This window comes from Bombina bombina, chromosome 6 (assembly GCF_027579735.1).
Source record: "Bombina bombina isolate aBomBom1 chromosome 6, aBomBom1.pri, whole genome shotgun sequence".
Taxonomy (NCBI): Eukaryota; Metazoa; Chordata; class Amphibia; order Anura; family Bombinatoridae; genus Bombina; species Bombina bombina.
In genome coordinates, this window is record NC_069504.1 from 116,280,664 (window position 1) to 116,301,211 (window position 20,548).

The following is a 20,548-nucleotide window of genomic DNA, read 5'->3' on the forward strand; positions in this document are numbered from 1 at the left end:
TCAACTATAATTTGTGACTATGCTCTATGTTCCTACCATTTCCCTAATTGTCTGCTCAGATGTGTTTCTGCCACTACCAATAATATCAAGCTCCCACACGCACACTATTGGTATATAAACTATCTACTATTGTTTAGCTCACACTGCCAATATTGGCTGGCTCCGCCCTCCAACCCCCCCCCCATTCCCTTTATTACATTTTGAGCGGCTCTTGCCCGCTGCATCCCCCTCCCCCATAAATATATAGAGTTACCTCCTCCCTAGTCTCACCCTTATTTGAATAGATACCAAACTCTATTTTTTTTTTTTGCACACAGCTAGGAGAGGATCTTTTTTGCTTGTATCACGTTTATGACACTCTAATATAAAACTGAAGTCTTTCCAGGTGATAGCCCACATTCTCTGGTAATATTTGAGATGCTAGAATGCAATACTCTCTAAACTATCTTGTGTATATATTGTCTTGTAAATGTTTTGGGGCTTACCCTATATTCTGTATTTGTTTACGACTTCAATAAAAAATATTTAAAAAAAAAAAAAAAAAAAAGATATTTGTTCAGCAAGGTTTCCTCCTCCAACCAATTTTGTGCATTATTCCTGTCACAACGGTGGCGTGTTTATGGTTCGAAGAACTAGAAAATTCGCTCAATAAGGAGACTCCATATGAGGAAGTCATGGACAGAATTCGCGCACTTAAGTTAGCTTATTCCTTTATTTTAGATGCCGCTTTGCAATTGGCGATTGTTAGCGGCGAAAAATTCAGGTTTTGCAATTGTGGCGCGCAGAGCGCTCTGGCTAAAGTCTTGGTCGGCGGATGTGTCTTCCGAGACAAAATTGCTTAATATTCCTTTCAAAGGTAAGACCCTTTTTGGGCCAGAATTGAAGGAGATTATTTCAGACATCACTGGGGGAAAGGGCCATGCCCTCCCACAGGATAGGCCCTTTAAGGCTAAGAATAAATCTAATTTTCGTTCCTTTCGCAACTTCAGGAACGGACCGTCTCCTAACTTTGCAGCCTCTAGACAAGAGGGTAACGCTTCCCAGGCTAAGCCAGCATGGAAACCAATGCAAGGCTGGAACAAGGGTAAACAGGCCAAGAAGCCTGCTGCTGCTACCAAGACAGCATGAAGGGGTAGCCCCCGATCCGAGACCGGATCTAGTAGGGGGCAGACTTTCTCTCTTTGCTCAGGCTTGGGCAAGAGATGTTCAGGATCCCTGGGCACTAGAAATAGTCTCTCAGGGTTATCTTCTAGAATTCAAGGAACTTCCTCCAAGGGGAAGGTTTCACATGTCTCGCTTATCTTCAGACCAGATAAAGAGACAGGCATTCCTACATTGCGTAGGAGATCTATTAAAGATGGGAGTGATACACCCAGTTCCAACAGTGGAACAAGGTCAGGGGTTTTACTCAAACCTGTTTGTAGTTCCCAAAAAAGAGGGAACTTTCAGACCAACAATCCAGGAGGGTCAATACATGACTACCGTGGATTTAAAGGATGCGTACCTACATATTCCTATCCACAAAGATCATCCTCAGTTCCTAAGGTTCGCCTTTCTGGATAAACTTTACCAGTTCGTGGCTCTTCCGTTCGGTTTAGCCACTGCTCCCAGAATTTTCACAAAGGGGCTCTAGGGTCCCTTCTAGCGGTTCTAAGACCGAGGGGCATTGCAGTGGCACCTTACCTAGACGACATCCTAATCCAAGTGTCGTCCCTTTCCAGATCAAGGGCTCATACAGACATTGTATTAGCTTTTCTCAGGTCTCACGGGTGGAGGTGAACGTGGAAAAGAGTTCCCTGTCCCCATCTACAAGAGTTCCTTTTCTGGGAACAATTATAGATTCTGTAGAAATGAAGATTTTTCTGACAGAGGTCAGAAAATCAAAGCTTCTAAAGACTTGTCAAGTTCTTCAATCTATTCCTCAGCCTTCCATAGCTCAGTGCATGGAAGTAATAGGTCTAATGGTTGCAGCAATGGACGTGGTTCCTTTTGCTCGAATTCATCTAAGACCATTGCAACTGTGCATCCTCAGACAGTGGAATGGGGATTATGCAGACTTGTCTCCCCAGATTCAAGTAGACCAGTTAACCAGAGACTCACTCCGTTGGTGGTTGATCACCTGTCTCAGGGAATGAGTTTCCGCAGACCAGAGTGGGTCATTGTCACGACCGACGCCAGTCTATTAGGCTGGGGCGCTGTCTGGGACTCCCTGAAAGCTCAGGGTCTATGGTCTCGGGAAGAGTCTCTTCTCCCGATAAACATCTTGGAACTGAGAGCGATATTCAGTGCACTCCGGGCTTGGCCTCAACTAGCGAAGGCCGGATTCATAAGATTCCAGTCGGACAATATGACGACTGTAGCTTACATCAATCATCAGGGAGGAACAAAGAGTTCCTTGGCGATGAGAGAGGTATCCAAGATCATCAAATGGGTGGAGGATCACTCCTGCCATCTCTCTGCAATTCACATCCCAGGAGTAGACAACTGGGAGGCGGATTATTTGAGTCGTCAGACTTTCCATCCGGGGGAGTGGGAACTCCACCCGGAGGTCTTTGCCCAGTTAACTCAATTATGGGGCATTCCAGACATGGATCTGATGGCGTCTCGTCAGAACTTCAAGGTTCCTCGCTACGGGTCCAGATCCAGGGATCCCAAGGCGACTCTAGTGGATGCATTAGTGGCGCCTTGGTCGTTCAACCTAGCTTATGTGTTTCCACCGTTTCCTCTCCTTCCCAGGCTCGTAGCCAGGATCAAACAGGAGAAGGCCTCAGTGATTCTGATAGCTCCTGCGTGGCCACGCAGGACTTGGTATGCAGACCTGGTGAATATGTCATCGGCTCCATCATGGAAGCTACCTTTGAGACAGGATCTTCTAGTACAAGGTCCATTCGAACATCCAAATCTAGTCTCTCTGCAGCTGACTGCTTGGAAATTGAGCGCTTGATTTTATCTAAGCGTGGGTTTTCAGACTCAGTTATAGATACTCTGGTCCAAGCCAGAAAACCTGTGACTAGGAAAATTTACCATAAAATATGGAAAAAATATATCTGTTGGTGTGAATCCAAGGGATTCTCTTGGAGTAAAATTAAAATTCTTAAGATTCTTTCCTTTCTCCAAGAGGGTTTGGATAAAGGGTTGTCAGCGAGTTCTCTAAAAGGACAGATATCTGCTTTGTCTGTTTTGTTACACAGACGCCTCGCAGCAGTGCCAGATGTACAAGCTTTTGTACAGGCCTTAGTCAGAATCAAGCCTGTTTAAAGACCCATGACTCCTCCATGGAGTCTAAATTTAGTTATTTCAGTTCTTCAAGGGGTTCCGTTTGAACCTTTACATTCCATTGATATTAAGTTACTATCTTGGAAAGTTCTGTTTTTGGTTGCTATTTCTTCTGCTAGAAGAGTTTCTGAATTGTCTGCTTTGCAGTGTGATCCACCCTATCTGGTATTCCATGCAGATAAGGTTGTTTTGCGTACCAAACCTGGTTTTCTTCCAAAAGTGGTTTCCAACAGGAATATTAACCAGGAAATAGTTGTTCCTTCTCTGTGTCCGAATCCAGTTTCGAAGAAGGAACGTTTGTTACAAAATTTAGATGTGGTCCGTGCTTTAAAATTCTATTTAGATGCAACAAAGGATTTCAGACAGACTTCATCTTTGTTTGTCGTTTATTCTGGTAAGAGGAGAGGACAGAAAGCTACTGCTACCTCTCTTTCCTTTTGGCTGAAAAGCATCATCCAATTGGCTTATGAGACTGCCGGACGGCAGCCACCTGAACGAATTACAGCTCATTCTACTAGAGCTGTGGCTTCCACATGGGCCTTCAAGAACGAGGCTTCTGTTGATCAGATATGTAAGGCAGCGACTTGGTCTTCTCTGCACACTTTTGCCAAATTTTACAAATTCGATACTTATGCTTCTTCGGAGGCTATTTTTGGGAGAAAGGTTTTGCAAGCCGTGGTGCCTTCCGTTTAGGTAACCTGACTTGTTCCCTCCCTTCATCCGTGTCCTAAAGCTTTGGTATTGGTTCCCACAAGTAAGGATGAAGCCGTGGACTGGACACACCAATGTAGGAGAAAACAGAATTTATGCTTACCTGATAAATTTCTTTCTCCTACGGTGTGTCCGGTCCACGGCCCGCCCTGGCTTTTTAGTCAGGTTTCAAATTTTTTCTTTCTATACACTACAGTCACCACGGCACCCTATGGTTTCTCCTTTTTCTCCTAACCGTCGGTCGAATGACTGGGGGGGCGGAGCCAGAGGGGGGGCTATATGGGCAGCTTTTGCTGTGCTCTCTTTGCCATTTCCTGTTAGGGAAGAGAATATTCCCACAAGTTAGGATGAAGCCGTGGACCGGACACACCGTAGGAGAAAGAAATTTATCAGGTAAGCATAAATTCTGTTTTTTGCAGTACAGCGGTTCCACCCCTCTTTTGCTCTCTCCCCCCCCCCCCTTTCTTTTGCTCTCTCTCTCCCCCTTTCTTTTGCTCTCTCTCTCCCCCTCTCTTTTCTTCTCTCTCCCCCCTCTCTTTTCCTCCCTCTCTTTTGCGCTATCCCCTCTCTCTTTTGCTCTCAATCTCTCTCCCCCTCTCTTTTGCTCTCTCTCTCTCTCCCCCTTTCTTTTGTTCTCTCCCCCCTCTCTTTTGTTCTTCCCCTCTCTCTTTTGTTCTTCCCCTCTCTTTTGCTGTCTCTCTCCCTGTCTTATGCTGTCTCTCTCCCCCCTTTTGCTCTCTCTCTCCCCCTCTCTTTTGCTCTCTCCCCTATCTTTTGCTCTCTCTATCCCCCCTCTTTTGCTCTCTCTCCCCTTTCTTTTGCTATCTTTCCCCATCTCTTTTGCTGTCTCTCTCCCCATCTCTTTTGCTGTCTCTCTCCCCCTCGCTTTTGCTCTTTCTCTCCCCATCTCTTTTGCTCTTTTTCTCCCCCTCTCTTTTGCTCTTTCTCTCCCCCCTCTCTTATGCTCTCTCTCTCCCCCTCACTTTTGCTCTCTCTCTCCCCCTCACTTTTGCTCTCCCTCTCCCCCTCTCTTTTGCGCATTCTCTCTCCCCTCTCTTTTGCTCTTTCCCTCCTCTCTTTTGCACTCTCTCTCTCCCCTCTATTTTGCTATCTCTCCCCCTCTCTTTTTACTCTCCCTTTCTGTCTACCCTCTCTTTTTCTCTCCCTCTCTGTCTCTCCCCTCTTTCCCCTCTCTCTTTTGCACTCTCTCTCCCCTGTCTTTTTTTGTCTCCCCCCCCTCTCTTTTGCTATCTCACTCTCCCATCTCTTTTGCTCTCTCCTCCCTCTCTCCCCCCCTCTTTTGCGCTCTCTTTCTCTCCCCTCTTTTGCTCTCTGTCTCCCCTCTTTTGCTCTCTCTCCCCCCTCTTTTGCTGTCTCTCTTTTGCTCTCTCTATCTCTCCTCTTTTGCTCTCCCTCCCCCCTATCTCTTTGCTGTCTCTCTCCCTCTCTTTTGCTCCCTCTATCCCCACTCTTTTTTTGAGCTCTCTATCCCCCCTCTTTTTTTGAGCTCTCTCTTTCTCTCTGACATCTGCCCGGCCCCACCCAGGTCACGCCCGGCCCCAGCCCCGTCCACGTCACGCCCGGCTGGCCCTGCCCCCATCACGCATGGTCGTCCCAGATGCCAGCCAGGTCAGTCTTCTTGAAGGCCAATTTTGTTTGTCCTTGCACAGTTTCTACTGCGCATGACAGCTTCGGACAAACACACTTGGCCTTTTATATTATAGGATTTTTTGGTTTTGTTTAATTGGAATTTGTGAGATAAAAGTAGACTTGGCCCTTTTGAAATATCATCTCAGGTTTTCACTTGATTTGCAACTTTACCTTTAAGAAATGAACATAGTTTATGACCTTGTAAAGATCATACTTGTTTTGCAAAGTACTCAAATGTTACCATTTACTTTTATGGCCATTTAACTTTCTAATACCTTAAAGGGACATGAAAGTCAAAGTTAAACTTTGATTTTTCAGAGCATGCAATTTTAAGATATTTTTCATTTGCTTTAATTGTGTATTGGGAGCTAGGTAATGATTGGTGGCTGCACATATATGTCTCTTGTGATTGACTCACCAGATGTATTAAGCTAGATTCCAGTAGTGCATTGTTGTTGATCAGGAGCTATGTATTTAACCCTTTTGCTTACTGCTATTAGGATATGTCCAAAAAGAAAAAGCAAAGTAGACACATTTCTTTCATGTAATTAGCAAGAGTCCATGAGCTAGTGACGTATGGGATATACATTCCTACCAGGAGGGGCAAAGTTTCCCAAACCTTAAAATGCCTATAAATACACCCCTCACCACACCCACAATTCAGTTTTACAAACTTTGCCTCCGATGGAGGTGGTGAAGTAAGTTTGTGCTAGATTCTACGTTGATATGCGCTCCGCAGCAAGTTGGAGCCCGGTTTTCCTCTCAGCGTGCAGTGAATGTCAGAGGGATGTGAGGAGAGTATTGCCTATTTGAATGCAGTGATCTCCTTCTAAGGGGTCTATTTCATAGGTTCTCTGTTATCGGTCGTAGAGATTCATCTCTTACCTCCCTTTTCAGATCGACGATATACTCTTATATATACCATTACCTCTGCTGATTCTCGTTTCAGTACTGGTTTGGCTATCTGCTATATGTAGATGAGTGTCCTGGGGTAAGTAAGTCTTATTTTCTGTGACACTCCTAGCTATGGTTGGGCACTTTGTTTATAAAGTTCTAAATATATGTATTCAAACATTTATTTGCCTTGACTCAGAATGTTCAACTTTCCTTATTTTTCAGACAGTCAGTTTCATATTTGGGATAATGCATTTTAATTTAACATTTTTTACCTTAAAATTTGACTTTTTCCCTGTGGGCTGTTAGGCTCGCGGGGGCTGAAAATGCTTCATTTTATTGCGTCATTCTTGGCGCGGACTTTTTTGGCGCAAAAATTCTATTTCCGTTTCCGGCGTCATACGTGTCGCCGGAAGTTGCGTCATTCTTTGACGTTATTTTGCGCCAAAAATGTCGGCGTTCCGGATGTGACGTCATTTTTGGCGCCAAAAAGCATTTAGGCGTCTTATTTGGCGCGAAAAAATATGGGCGTCACTTTTGTCTCCACATTATTTAAGTCTCATTTTTTATTGCTTCTGGTTGCTAGAAGCTTGTTCTTTGGCATTTTTTCCCATTCCTGAAACTGTCATTTAAGGAATTTGATCAATTTTGCTTTATATGTTGTTTTTTTCTTTTACATATTGCAAGATGTTCCACGTTGCAACTGAGTCAGAAGATACTTCAGGAAAATCACTGCACAATGCTGGAGCTACCAAGCTAAGTGTATCTGCTATAAACTTTTGGTATCTGTTTCTCCAGCTGTTATTTGTATTGCATGTCATGTCAAACTTATTAATGCAGATAAAATTTCCTTTAGTACTGTTACATTACCTGTTGCTGTTCCGTCAACATCTAATTTTCAGAGTGTTCCTGATAACATAAGAGATTTTATTTTTTAAATCCATTAAGAAGGCTATGTCTGTTATTTTTCCTTCTAGTATACATAAAAGTCTTTTAAAACTTCTCTTTTTTTCAGATGAATTTTTAAATGAACATCATCATTCTGATACTGATAATGGTTCTTCTGGTTCTGAGGTTTCTGTCTCAGAGGTTGATGCTGATAAATCTTTGTATTTGTTCAAGATGGAATTTATTCGTTCTTTACTTAAAGAAGTGTTATTTGCATTAGAAATAGAGGATTCTGGTCCTCTTGATACTAAATGTAAACGTTTAAATAAGGTTTTTAAATCTCCTGTAGTTATTCCAGAAGTGTTTTATCTCCCTGATGCTATTTCTGAAGTAATTTCCAGGGAATGGAATAATTTGGGTAATTTATTTACTCCTTCTAGACGTTTAAGCAAATTATATCCTGTGCCATCTGACAGATTAGAGTTTTTTGGGACAAAAATCCCTAAGGTTATGGGGCTGTCTCTACTCCTGCTAATGTACTACTATTCCTACGGCAGATAGTACTTCATTTAAGGATCCTTTAGATAGGAAAATTGATTCCTTTCTAAGAAAAGCTTACTTATGTTCAGGTAATTTTCTTAGACCTGCTATATTTTTAGCGGATGTTGCTGCAGCTTCAACTTTTTGGTTAGAAGCTTTAGCGCAACAAGTAACAGATCATAATTTTATAGCATTATTTTTATTCTATAACATGCTAATAATTTTATTGGTGATACCATCTTTTGATATCATTAGAGTTGATGTCAGGTATATGTCTCTAGCTATTTTAGCTAGAATAGCTTTATGGATTAAACTTGGAATGTTGACATGTCTTCTAAGTCAACTTTGCTTTCCCTTTCTTTCCAGGGTAAATAATCATTTTCGTTCCTTTCCTCACAAGGAACAAAAGCCTGATCCTTCATCCTCAGGAGCGGTATCAGTTTGGAAACTATTTCCAGTTTGGAATATATCCAAGCCTTATAGAAACCTATAGCCAGCTCCTAAGTACCTATGAAGGTGCGGCCCTTATTCCAGCTCAGCTGGTATGGGGCAGATTACGTTTTCTTCAAAGAAATTTGGATCAATTCCGTTCTTAATCTCTGGTTTCAGAAACATTGTTTCAGAAAGGTACAGAATTGGCTTCAAGTTAAGGCCTCCTGCTAAGAGATTCTTTTCTTTCCCGTGTCCCAGTTAACACAGCAAAGGCTCAGCATTTCTGAAATGTGTTTCAGATCTAGAGTTGGCTGGAGTATTTATGCCAGTTCCAGTTCTGGAACAGGGGCTGGGGTCTTATTTTATCTCTTCATTGTACCAAAGAAGGTCAATTCCTTCAGACCAGTTCCGGATCTATCATTATTGAATCATTATGTTAGGATACCAACATTCAAGATGGTTACTGTAGGACTATCCTGCCTTTTGTTTAGCAAGGGCATTATATGTCTACAATAGATTTACAGGATGTGTATCTGCATATTCCGATTCATCCAGATCACTTTTAGTGTCTGAGATTCTCTTTTTAGACAAGCATTATCAGTTTTGTGGCTCTACCGTTTGGCTTAGCCTCAGTTCCAAGAATTTTTTTCAAAGGTTCTCGGTGCCCTTCTTTCTGTAATCAGAGAATAGGGTTTTGGTATTTCCTTATTTGGACGATATCTTGGTATTTGCTCAGTCTTCTCATTTTCGAAGAATCTCATACGAATCGACTTGTGTTGTTTCTTCAAGTTCATGGTTGGAGGATCAATTTACCAATCAGTTCATTGATTCCTCAGACAAGGGTAACCTTTTTAGGTTTCTAGATAAATTCAGTGTCTATGACTCTGTCCTTGTCAGACAAGAGAAGTTTAACATTGATATCAGCTTGTCAAAACCTTCAGTCACAATCATTCCCTTTGGTAGCCTTATGCATGGAAATGTTGGGTCTTAGGACTGCCGCATCAGATGCGATCTCCTTTGCTCGTTTTCACATGCGACCTCTTCAGCTCTGTATGCTGAACCAATGGTGCAGGGATTACTCAAAGATATCTCAATTAATATCTTTAAACCGATTTTACAACACTCTCTGACATGGTGGACAGATCACCATCGTTTAGTTCAGGGGGCTTCTTTGTTCTTCCGACCTGGACTATAATCTCAACAGATGCAAGTCTTACAGGTTGGGGAGCTGTGTGGGGGTATCTGACGGCACAAGGGGTTTGGGAATCTCAGGAGGTGAGATTACCGATCAATATTTTGGAACTCCGTGCAATTTTCAGAGCTCTTCAGTCTTGGCCTCTTCTGAAGAGAGAGTTGTTCATTTGTTTTCAGACAGACAATGTCACAACTGTGGCATACATCAATCATCAAGGAGGGACTCACAGTCCTCTGGCTATGAAAGAAGTATCTCGAATTTTGGTTTGGGCGGAATCCAGCTCCTGTCTAATCTCTGCGGTTCATATCCCAGGTATGGACAATTGGAAAGCGGATTATCTCAGTCGTCAAACGTTGCATCCGGGCGAATGGTCTCTTCACCCAGAGGTATTTCTTCAGATTGTTCAAATGTAGGAACTTCCAGAAATAGATCTGATGGCTTCTCATCTAAACAAGAAACTTCCCAGGTATCTGTCCAGATCCCGGGATCCTCAGGCGGAGGCAGTGGATGCATTATCACTTCCTTGGAAGTATCATCCTCCCTATATCTTTCCGCCTCTAGTTCTTCTTCCAAGAGTAACCTCCAAGATTCTGAAGGAATGCTCGTTTGTTCTGCTGGTAGCTCCGGCATGGCCTTACAGGTTTTGGTATGCGGATCTTGTCCGGATGGCCTCTTGCCAACCGTGGACTCTTCCGTTAAGACCAGACCTTTTGTCTCAAGGTCCTTTTTTTCCATCAGGATCTGAAATCCTTAAATTTAAAGGTATGGCGATTGAACGCTTGATTCTTGGTCAAAGAGGTTTCTCTGACTCTGTGATTAATACTATGTTACAGGCTCGTACATCTGTATCCAGAGAGATATATTATAGAGTCTGGAAGACTTATATTTCTTGGTGTCTTTCTCATCATTTTTCTTGGCATTCTTTTAGAATACCGAGAATATTACAGTATTCTTCAGGATGGTTTAGATAAGGGTTTGTCCGCAAGTTCCTTGAAAGGTCAAATCTCTGCTCTTTCTGTTCTTTTTCACAGAAAGATTGCTATTCTTCCTGATATTCATTGTTTTGTACAAGCTTTGGTTCGTATAAAGCCTGTCATTAAGTCAATTTCTCCTCCTTGGAGTTTGAATTTGGTTCTGGGGGCTCTTCAAGCTCCTCCATTTGAACCTATGCATTCATTGGATATTAAATTACTTTCTTGGAAAGTTTTTTTGTTCCTTTTGGCCATCTCTTCTGCCAGAAGAGTTTCTGAATTATCTGCTCTTTCTTGTGAGTCTCCTTTTCTGATTTTTCATCAGGATAAGGCGGTGTTGCGAACTTCTTTTGAATTTTTACCTAAAGTTGTGAATTCCAACAACATTAGTAGAGAAATTGTGGTTCCTTCATTATGTCCTAATCCTAAGAATTCTAAGGAGAAATCGTTGCATTCTTTGGATGTTGTTAGAGCTTTGAAATATTATGTTGAAGCTACGAAATCTTTTCGTAAGACTTCTAGTCTATTTGTTATTTTTTCCGGTTCTAGAAAAGGCCAGAAAGCTTCTGCCATTTCTTTGGCATCTTGGTTGAAATCTTTAATTCATCTTGCCTATGTTGAGTCGGGTAAAACTCCGCCTCAGAGAATTACAGCTCATTCTACTAGGTCAGTTTCTACTTCCTGGGCGTTTAGGAATGAAGCTTCGGTTGACCAGATCTGCAAAGCAGCGACTTGGTCCTCTTTGCATACTTTTACTAAATTCTACCATTTTGATGTATTTTCTTCTTCTGAAGCAGTTTTTGGTAGAAAAGTACTTCAGGCAGCGGTTTCAGTTTGAATCTTCTGCTTATGTTTTTCATTAAACTTTATTTTGGGTGTGGATTATTTTCAGCAGGAATTGGCTGTCTTTATTTTATCCCTCCCTCTCTAGTGACTCTTGTGTGGAAAGATCCACTTCTTGGGTAGTCATTATCCCATACGTCACTAGCTCATGGACTCTTGCTAATTACATGAAAGAAAACATAATTTATGTAAGGACTTACCTGATAAATTCATTTCTTTCATATTAGCAAGAGTCCATGAGGCCCGCCCTTTTTTTGTGGTGGTTATGATTTTGTATAAAGCACAATTATTCCAATTCCTTATTTTATATGCTTTCGCACTTTTTTCTTATCACCCCACTTCTTGGCTATTCGTTAAACTGAATTGTGGGTGTGGTGAGGGGTGTATTTATAGGCATTTTAAGGTTTGGGAAACTTTGCCCCTCCTGGTAGGAATGTATATCCCATACGTCACTAGCTCATGGACTCTTGCTAATATGAAAGAAATGAATTTATCAGGTAAGTCCTTACATAAATTATGTTTTTACACACACACGCACACACATATATTTGTGGAAAGTGAAACACATTTGATTTTCTTAATCTATTTAATAGGAAATGTGTGCAGTTTCCATTTTTTGTAGCATCCCTTAAAAAAGGCAAGCATTAATTGGTGAAATGTGCATCGGATGCACTGGGAGTGAAATCATGGAGAGTGTGGGGACAATCCAGCCGCGAACTTACAGGGAGATTCCGATCAAAATGTAAATGCCCATAGATTAATAATATCTTTGAATAGAAACATATTTGCAATATACATGTATTGGCAAAAAAATGCTTCTAGTAAAAGTTATCACTGTTTAAGTGCACATGCATGTGAAGAATAGCTAGATAGTCTCTGTGCACCCTTATTTTAAATACTGCAGCTGCTCATACAGCTAGTGGGGCTTGTATAATGTCAGCAATTAACAAATTGAGTCATTACCACATGATACAAACACCTCAAGTACACGTTTGAAGCAGTTATATCTTTTATTAGAAGCATTTTTACTATTACATGTATATTACAAAACAGCTTATATTCAAAACTGAAATGCATCCATGTGGATTCCAATTTTGTCTGGAATATCCCTTTAAGATTTTGAACACTGAATCAGTCCAATTATGCAGTTGTTCTTGCTGTGGATTGCCCCTCAATTTTACCCTATTGATTGATTTTTGAAGGGTGCTCTTTTAGATGTGACCGCACACTGTATTAGACATGTCTGTAAAAGTAAAAGAAAGAAGAAACCAATTTGGTTTTTCAAAGAAGAGCACATGCTGCTAATACAAAAAAAGATAGCCTTTACAAATTACAAATGGACACAGATGAGGATGATATGCAAATATGGAGACAAAAAAAAAAGACTAAGCACTTAATTAGGAAGGAAGCTCAAGCGGAAGAGAAGATAGCACAGTCAGTAAAACATGGGGACAAAACTTTTTTTAGATATATTAGTGAAAGGAGAAAAAATAGGTTGGGATAGTAAAATTGAAAACGGTTGATGGTAGAATAGTAGGAGGAGATAAGCATATTGCAGATTGTCTCAATAATTACATCTATTATGTTTTCACAAAAGATTGTGAAGATAGAATGTCTATATTAATGGATGCTACAAAAAAAATGAGTTTAGCACTAACCATTTTACAGAGGATGACGTTTTATTGTCATTATTGAAAGTAAATTTAAAAAGTCAGTGGGTCCAGAAAATATTCATCCAACTGTTTTGAAGGAACTGCGGCCCAGCTGGCGCTAAGCCGGATAGTGTGCACGGCAATTGGCTAAGAGGTGGAAACTTCACTTCTCAGCAAAATAGCTTTCTGCTGTGGGCTCCTTGAGGAGCTCAGTGCGGCGAACGCTTCAAACAAATAAAGGAAATTTCAGCAAGTGTTTTATACTTCATGACTGAAAGTCCCCTTTATTTGTTCCAATAGTAATTCCTAGCGTTTCACAAACCATCACTTTAAAGAATGCCTGGGATAAGCATAAGGCTATCCTACAAACTAGATAAGCTAATACTTTTAGGAAATATCGGGCAGACTTGCTGGGCCTATGGTTCTTATCTGCCATATATCTGTATATAAATAAAATACATCTGGCACGATTGGAGCTCTGTTTTGTAGCAAATCTATAACAATGTAATTACACTGTAAATGTGTTGCTAAATCAGAACAGACTACAACCAGAATATCAATTATTACAGAGCATATAAGTGTATGACTGTTATGACAATATGATTGTGGTGACTCACTAAGGAGGAACTTGATTGCCAGTATTGGTATTTTGTCATGACCTTTCTTACCCAGCATGTCTGGTTGTTTAACTTAGGACAGGGCTGACATATTTGTACAGATTCTAGGAGCAAGTCCAAAAATGTAAGAGCCAGAATGTTTTTAGTTTTCATGGTATGTGTCGACTTACATACAAACTACACATACTGTGCATTTCCACTAGTTTTTGCCTAGTTAGGAACTTCGGTGGGCAAGTAAGAAATTGCATATGGCCTACACTCCCATCTTTCCTCACACATTTCAAAGCTCAAGTACAGTCTTATCAAATACAGTCTTACAATAGTTTTAGTAAAATGTCACCTAATTCCAAACCATACAAATGTTTTCCTTGAGAACAGAATTTCTAACTTATCTAATGCTACCAGAAGAGAAAAAAGCCAGTGAGATTTTAGTTTGTGCCATATTTCAGACCTCACACATGTTTACAGTTCATGCCTAGTTAAAGGGACAGTGCATCCCTAATGATCCATAATTCGTTCTTGATTGTTTTAAATTGTTCAAATTGTTTATTTACCTTTTATTTTGTTATTTAAAATGGATAAAGTTGACTGTTGAATCTGCCCAGTGGGGGTGATAGAAAATAAAATAATTTTGAATTGCTCTCTTGGTCTTTGTGTATGTATTGATAGATAAGGATGGCAGTGTGTGTGTATATAGAGAGAGCTAAGAAAGAATGAAAAAGAGGCATATGTCGTTTTTATTTGGCTTACAGGTTACTTATTTTTCTTCTCTTATCATATTACTAAAAAACTGAAAAATGGAGCTGGACAAAGCAGTGATAGAGGCAGTTTTATTGTTCTGGCTAGTAAGAATGTTTGTGGACAAACCCTTCCTTAATGCCTAGCAAAGGTATGGACTATCCAGTGGGAGGTTTGTCAGCTACTAATGGAATTAAATGGTCCCAGGAAGTATTTGTCCAACATTCTTTTACGTACAGGCCATATCTGACCTAAATGCTTGTTGATCAGAAATCTATGGGTTCAACATTTGTTCTAAAGGGTTATTCTAGTATATAGTTTTATACATTTTTTACTGTTTGACTATGTATCTAACCATGTTGCAGGGATTAACATTGTGTCCCTTTGCAACTCCAGATGAGGAATGAGCTGGTAAGCAAATGATAAGCAGGGATATATATATATATATACGTATATATATAATCCAAAGGTAAACAAATCCTCCCTCCAATGGTCAACAACCTGGGTGCAAGCATGCTGCACTCTCAGGACTTATATACAGACGGTGTCAACATTCATTTAATATATATTTATTTTTATTTATTTTTTCAACTTTTTTCCCTAAACCATTAGGTTTTACATCTAGGTGACACATATATTCAAAACACGGTTACAATGTAGAGTGTTGTGTTTTTTGTTGATCTCTAGATATCTGTACCCTTGATGTAAGATACTTCTGTTTATAGTTAAAACAAAGGCAGTGCGTTGTGAGTTGTAAAACATTACACAAGATACTTTTAGGATCAAATTACATTTTCTGTAATGAGCAATCTTCTTTTTGACTTCATAATAACACACCAATCATGGTTAATTATTATTTAAATACTTTTATTATATTGCATTTGTTCCTACATATCGGATTCTATGTATATATTATTAACTATGTTACGAATAACAATGTTTATGCCTTATGCATATATTGATATAGTTTCCTGTTTTACATTTCAGCCCTTTCCAAATCAGAAAATGAAGTGATTGCTTTGAAGAGACAGTCTGAGGGACTTACACGAGAATATGATCGCCTGATAAGAGAACATGAACAGCTTCAGGTTAATACATTTTTTAGTCTCCTTACATGTTCATAGCTGTCTTTAAAGGGGCAGGTAGCACTTTGGAATCACACATTTTTTCCTGCAGTCAATTAATTAACATAGCTACATAGAGCATAACTATTTTTTGGACAGATTAAAACCTTGTTTATTGTAGTTGTTTTTTATTTAATGGTCAAACCTCACCCATCACTTTTCTAATTTCAAAAGTGTTTACTGTTCCTTTAAATATTGCTAAATAGCTAACTTTGGTTGCAGTCAATTCTGTGGTTTTACATTTAATTAGAAAGTAGTGAATATTGTAAAATTCAGCAAATTAAAAATCAAAAAGCCAATATTTGTACATCAGTTTAGTATGTACTTTTAGAAATAGAGAGAAGTGACCAGAATCACTCACATTGTTATAATATACATCATTAAACTTAAATGGATTTGGTAGAGCATGACATTTGAAATAACTTTAGATTTTACTACTATTATGACTTTTGCTTTCCACTCTTTGTTAGAGTAATTCTAGTTGAGCTTAAGAGCATACTGTATATGTTTCTTTATCTATCTGGAAGCCGTGTTTGCAACAATGTATAATATTTCTATAAACATTGTTGCAAACGCTGCAGCCATAAATTGCTAAACACACATGCACGCTCCTACTCTCAACCTACTAGGTTTGCTCTTTAACAAAGGATAACAAAAGAACAAACCAATTTTGCTAACAGAAGTAAATTGGAAATTTGTTTAAAATCGTATGCTCTTGTCTGAATTAGAAACATTTAATTTTGACTTTATTGTCCCTTTAATTTCAAATGAGCAGTAGATTTTTTTCTGACAAATGTCATATATAATGTGACAGCCATCAGCCAATCAGTCTCTTATATGTATACACTGTGCACTCTTGCACATGCTCAGTAGTATCTGGTGCCTCAGATAATGTGCTTATAAAAAGACTGTGCACAATTTGATATTGGAAAGTCTCTAATTCATGAAAGTTTTTATTTTGATTTCAGTGTCCCTTTAAAACGTAATAAAAATGTATAATTTTTAGACCATAAGGTTATGCACAGTTATAGGTAATGGTAAGCATCACTGTCAGTAAGCTTGTTCACTATTTCAGAATATAAATAATGCTCTGTAATCGTAATATAATAATACTGAAACATTAACCCCATCTTGCTACAGAACTTCTAGTACTTCTCATATACAAAATCCAATGTAACATTTTCTGTTGGTGCAAAAGAGGAGTTAAATGCTATCCATGACATTTAGCAGTACTGATCCTTGCCCTTTAAGATTTGTCTCCTTTGTATTCTGACTATAAAATAAGCTTTATGTATGGAGGGGAAAATGTATCATCATTGCAGGTGGACATGGTCGCAAGTAATGAACCTGTCCGCCTGCAACTGCCACTTGCGATGCTGCGTTGCATGGTGAAATTTAACTTTGCACAAGAGATTTCAATGTCAGCCCCCTGCTCCTGCACAACCACTTGCGCTAGAGCAGGGCATGTCAATCACACCCATAGCAACTTAGTGATTGATGATCTCATTACTTCTGAGGTGGCGGAGAGGAAAAAGAAGCAGTTGGCTCGCTCAGGCTCTGCATAGCCTCAAAAGCTGCTAATGCAGCATCACAAATTTCCCCCAATGAATATCTATAAAATTTGCCTTGGAACTTACAGTAAACAGCTAAAATATCTTAAAACAACTGGCTACACATTCACTATTAATATTTGTCTATTTCTTGTTTCTAGAATATGACAGAGGATCAGGATGGCAAGAAAGGACAATAATATCTGCAAAGAATTTGAGAATCCGCTTGACGATGTTGCAACACTTTGTAACATTTTTGAATCTATAATCCGTCCAAAAAGTGAAGATTTGTGTTTGGATAAGAATTTGCTTAGTGTGTTTGGCTTCTGCTGTTTGAGCTACAGTGCCAAGATTTAGTTGAACATACTGTTTTATTTCTGCAAAAAAATAAATCTGGGTTATGTAATTCACCAAATACCACCACAAGCATAGAATATTTAGTCAGACATGTTAGCAATTATTCTACTATTAAATAATACTGCAGCTTTAGTTTATTGTGAAGTGTTTCATATAACTGACTGATAAATTGTAATGATTGCACTTAAAATAGACTTAATACTGTCCATAAATGTGAAACAATGGAATTCCTTTCAGCTATGGAAAAAAACGTTTCCTTGCCAGCCATTGATACCAACAAATGAGTGAATGTTGCAACCATTTTGTACAAGTATTTAATGTACAGAACACTTTTTGGGCTTGACATTGAATGTTTGAGCGTTGCTAATTTCCCTTTAGATGAGCTAGTGCTTAATTTTAAGTGTCGTAACCCAGATGCAATTGTACAATCAGTTTTTACACCATATAGTTATACCACATATTTATATTTGACACTTGGAGAGAAAAAATATATATATCAATTTTTTTTAACACATAAAACCTATGAAATATTTTCTTGTGCACTGTCAGAATTTTTATTTTTGTATGCTACAAATATATGTCTGTACCTTTTGGCATCTTGCATGAAATCCACCCACTTTTTTGTGATTTTTATCATTATTTTATTGGACTTTATTTTTCTTTTTACGTAACTGCTGACGCTTTAATTTATACACACAGTATCTGAGACATCCGCATTCCTCCAACTCCATGTCACGTTTACATTAAACTGCAGCACAATATTAAATATGTAATACTATATTTCATTTTAATTTATAGCGGTTTAATTGTTTTTTTTGGGAGTATACATATTTGGGAAAAATAAGGTTTACAGCTAAAGCAAATGAATTTACGCAGTAAAAGTGCTTTTGCTAAGTAGATTAATGTACTCTTACATTTAAAAGTTATACAGTTTTGTAAACTATAACATTCACTAAACCATTAAACTTTAACTATGTCTGTAACCCCCATTAGACCAATTTCTTGTGTCATATTTATGTCCCTTGAACACTGTATGAGCTAAAAATGCTTCTCTCTAAATTGCCCAAAATGACACAGTAGGTTCATAATTTCAAGTCCACTTCAAAATATTTTTTTAATCTTTATTTTAGTTTGCTTGTGAGACGTGTTATATTACAGGTATTATTTTTTCTACAAGTACCAGTCTAAGTGATTTGTCACCATTGTAATTATGATTTATAATTTTAAGAGAGGAATAGACAACTATGTACTCTTTTATTGATGCCTATGTTTAATTTATAAAGTTTACGCATTGTTAAAATATTTAATCGTTCAATTTCTATGAATATGCTTGAATCATTATAGACCAGAGAGATACATATAACAATTTGAATATACTTGTTTGAGGAATCTGTGCCATAAATTAGCTTAAACGATATTTAGCTTGTATGTTACAGATTTGTGTTTCTTGAATATAGCCAAGAGGATGTTGCTACTTTTGAACTACTTTTCACAACATAAAGGATGTATGCCACATAAAGTAATTAGGTAAAATGGAGAGAAGATACATCGTTTACAGTGAATGCATTATGTAGAATGCTTACTAATAGCCACATTTTAATATTTTGAGCATTCTGTTTACAACTCTGTTCCTATGTTATCACTGTGAAACCACTGTGTGCATATAAATAAAAAAAAATATTTTGCTACTGTGACATTATAGTACCACATTATTTGTTTTGGGCATAATAAATCTAGGGTTTTGTGGTATTTGAAGCATTGTCACCATTTGTAAATACTTTTGTATAAGACAATTATTTCATGGATGAAACACTATGGTGCATACTGAGCTTTGTGGAGCCTATGCACTGGTATGTAGTCAGGTAAAATGAATGTTGTTCCATGTATGTGTGTCAAATATAGCATCAACCAGGAAGGCCACTGTTATTTTCATTTCTTTATCTCTAGGCACCAGGAAGTGGACAACACTGCAATGCAACATTAAAGGGACAGTCTACAACATTTTTGTTTAAAAAGATAGATATTGTCTTTACTACCCATTCCCCAACATTGTTATATTAATATATTAATACAAGGCGATAAGCCTGCCCAGAGGGCAGTCTATTAAAAATTACTGAAAATAATAAACAAAATTATCAAAAATAAAAAAAAATTAAACCTTATCTAATACCTCTATAAAAATACCCCCCCAAATAAAAACATTCCCTAAACTAAACTACTAATAGCCATTAAAAGTGCCTTTTGTAGGGTATTGCCCTAAGTTAAACAGCTCTTTTACCTTAAAATATTACCAATTATCCCCTAACAGTAAAACCCCCCACCCAACCAACCCCCCAAAATAAAAAAACTAAGTTTAAAATACCTAAGCTACCCATTGCTCCTAAAGGTGCATTTGTATGGGCATTGCCCTTAAAAGGGCAATCAGCTCTTTAATAAACAGCTCTTTTGTGCCAATAAAAAAAAATACCTAATCTAAAAAGAAAACTTACCCCCAAAAAAAAGTCTAACCCCGAAATAGGTATTCACAGTTCTTGAAGTCCGGCGGCAAAGGTCTTCTTCCAGGCGGTGAAGGTCTTCGTCCAGTGCGGGGACATCTTTCCATCTAAAGGGGAGGAGAGTCCATGGCTTCATTCATTACTTTTGGGAATAAAGAACCTGGCCACTAGGAGGAGGCAAAGACACCCCACCCAAAGGCTTAAATACCTCCCCCACTCCCCTCATCCCCCAGTCATTCTTTGCCTTTCGTCACAGGAGGATGGCAGAGAAGTGCCGAAGATTAGGAGTAGTCTCTTATGGAGGGTAGTACTCTTCTGAATGGGACTGGAGTTTTAAGTAGTCCTGTCAGCCTCTCAGTGAGAGCCTGGATGAAAGTTAGAGTCTGGAGATGCAGGGAGAGTCTCTGCCCAACCATCCTGACTCATATTAACAACTCCACAAGCAATCAGCATTGAGTTTCGCTGCCTGCTTTCTGCACTCAATTCCATGTCAGGAGTGATGCTTTTACCTGTCACACTTGAAGAGCCGTGTTCCTGTTCCATGGCATTGATTCTGGTAAGATTGTTTAATTTTTTTGACAGGGTCACAGTGTGGCGCCTTTTATCTTATGAAAT

General features: G+C 38.9%; 1 pseudogene; it reads left to right on the forward strand.

Annotated features, from left to right (window-relative positions):
* Window positions 1-19,132, forward strand: part of LOC128662691 (uncharacterized) — a 456,713-nt pseudogene extending 437,581 nt beyond the window's left edge.
* The last annotated feature ends 1,416 nt before the right edge of the window (window positions 19,133-20,548 follow it).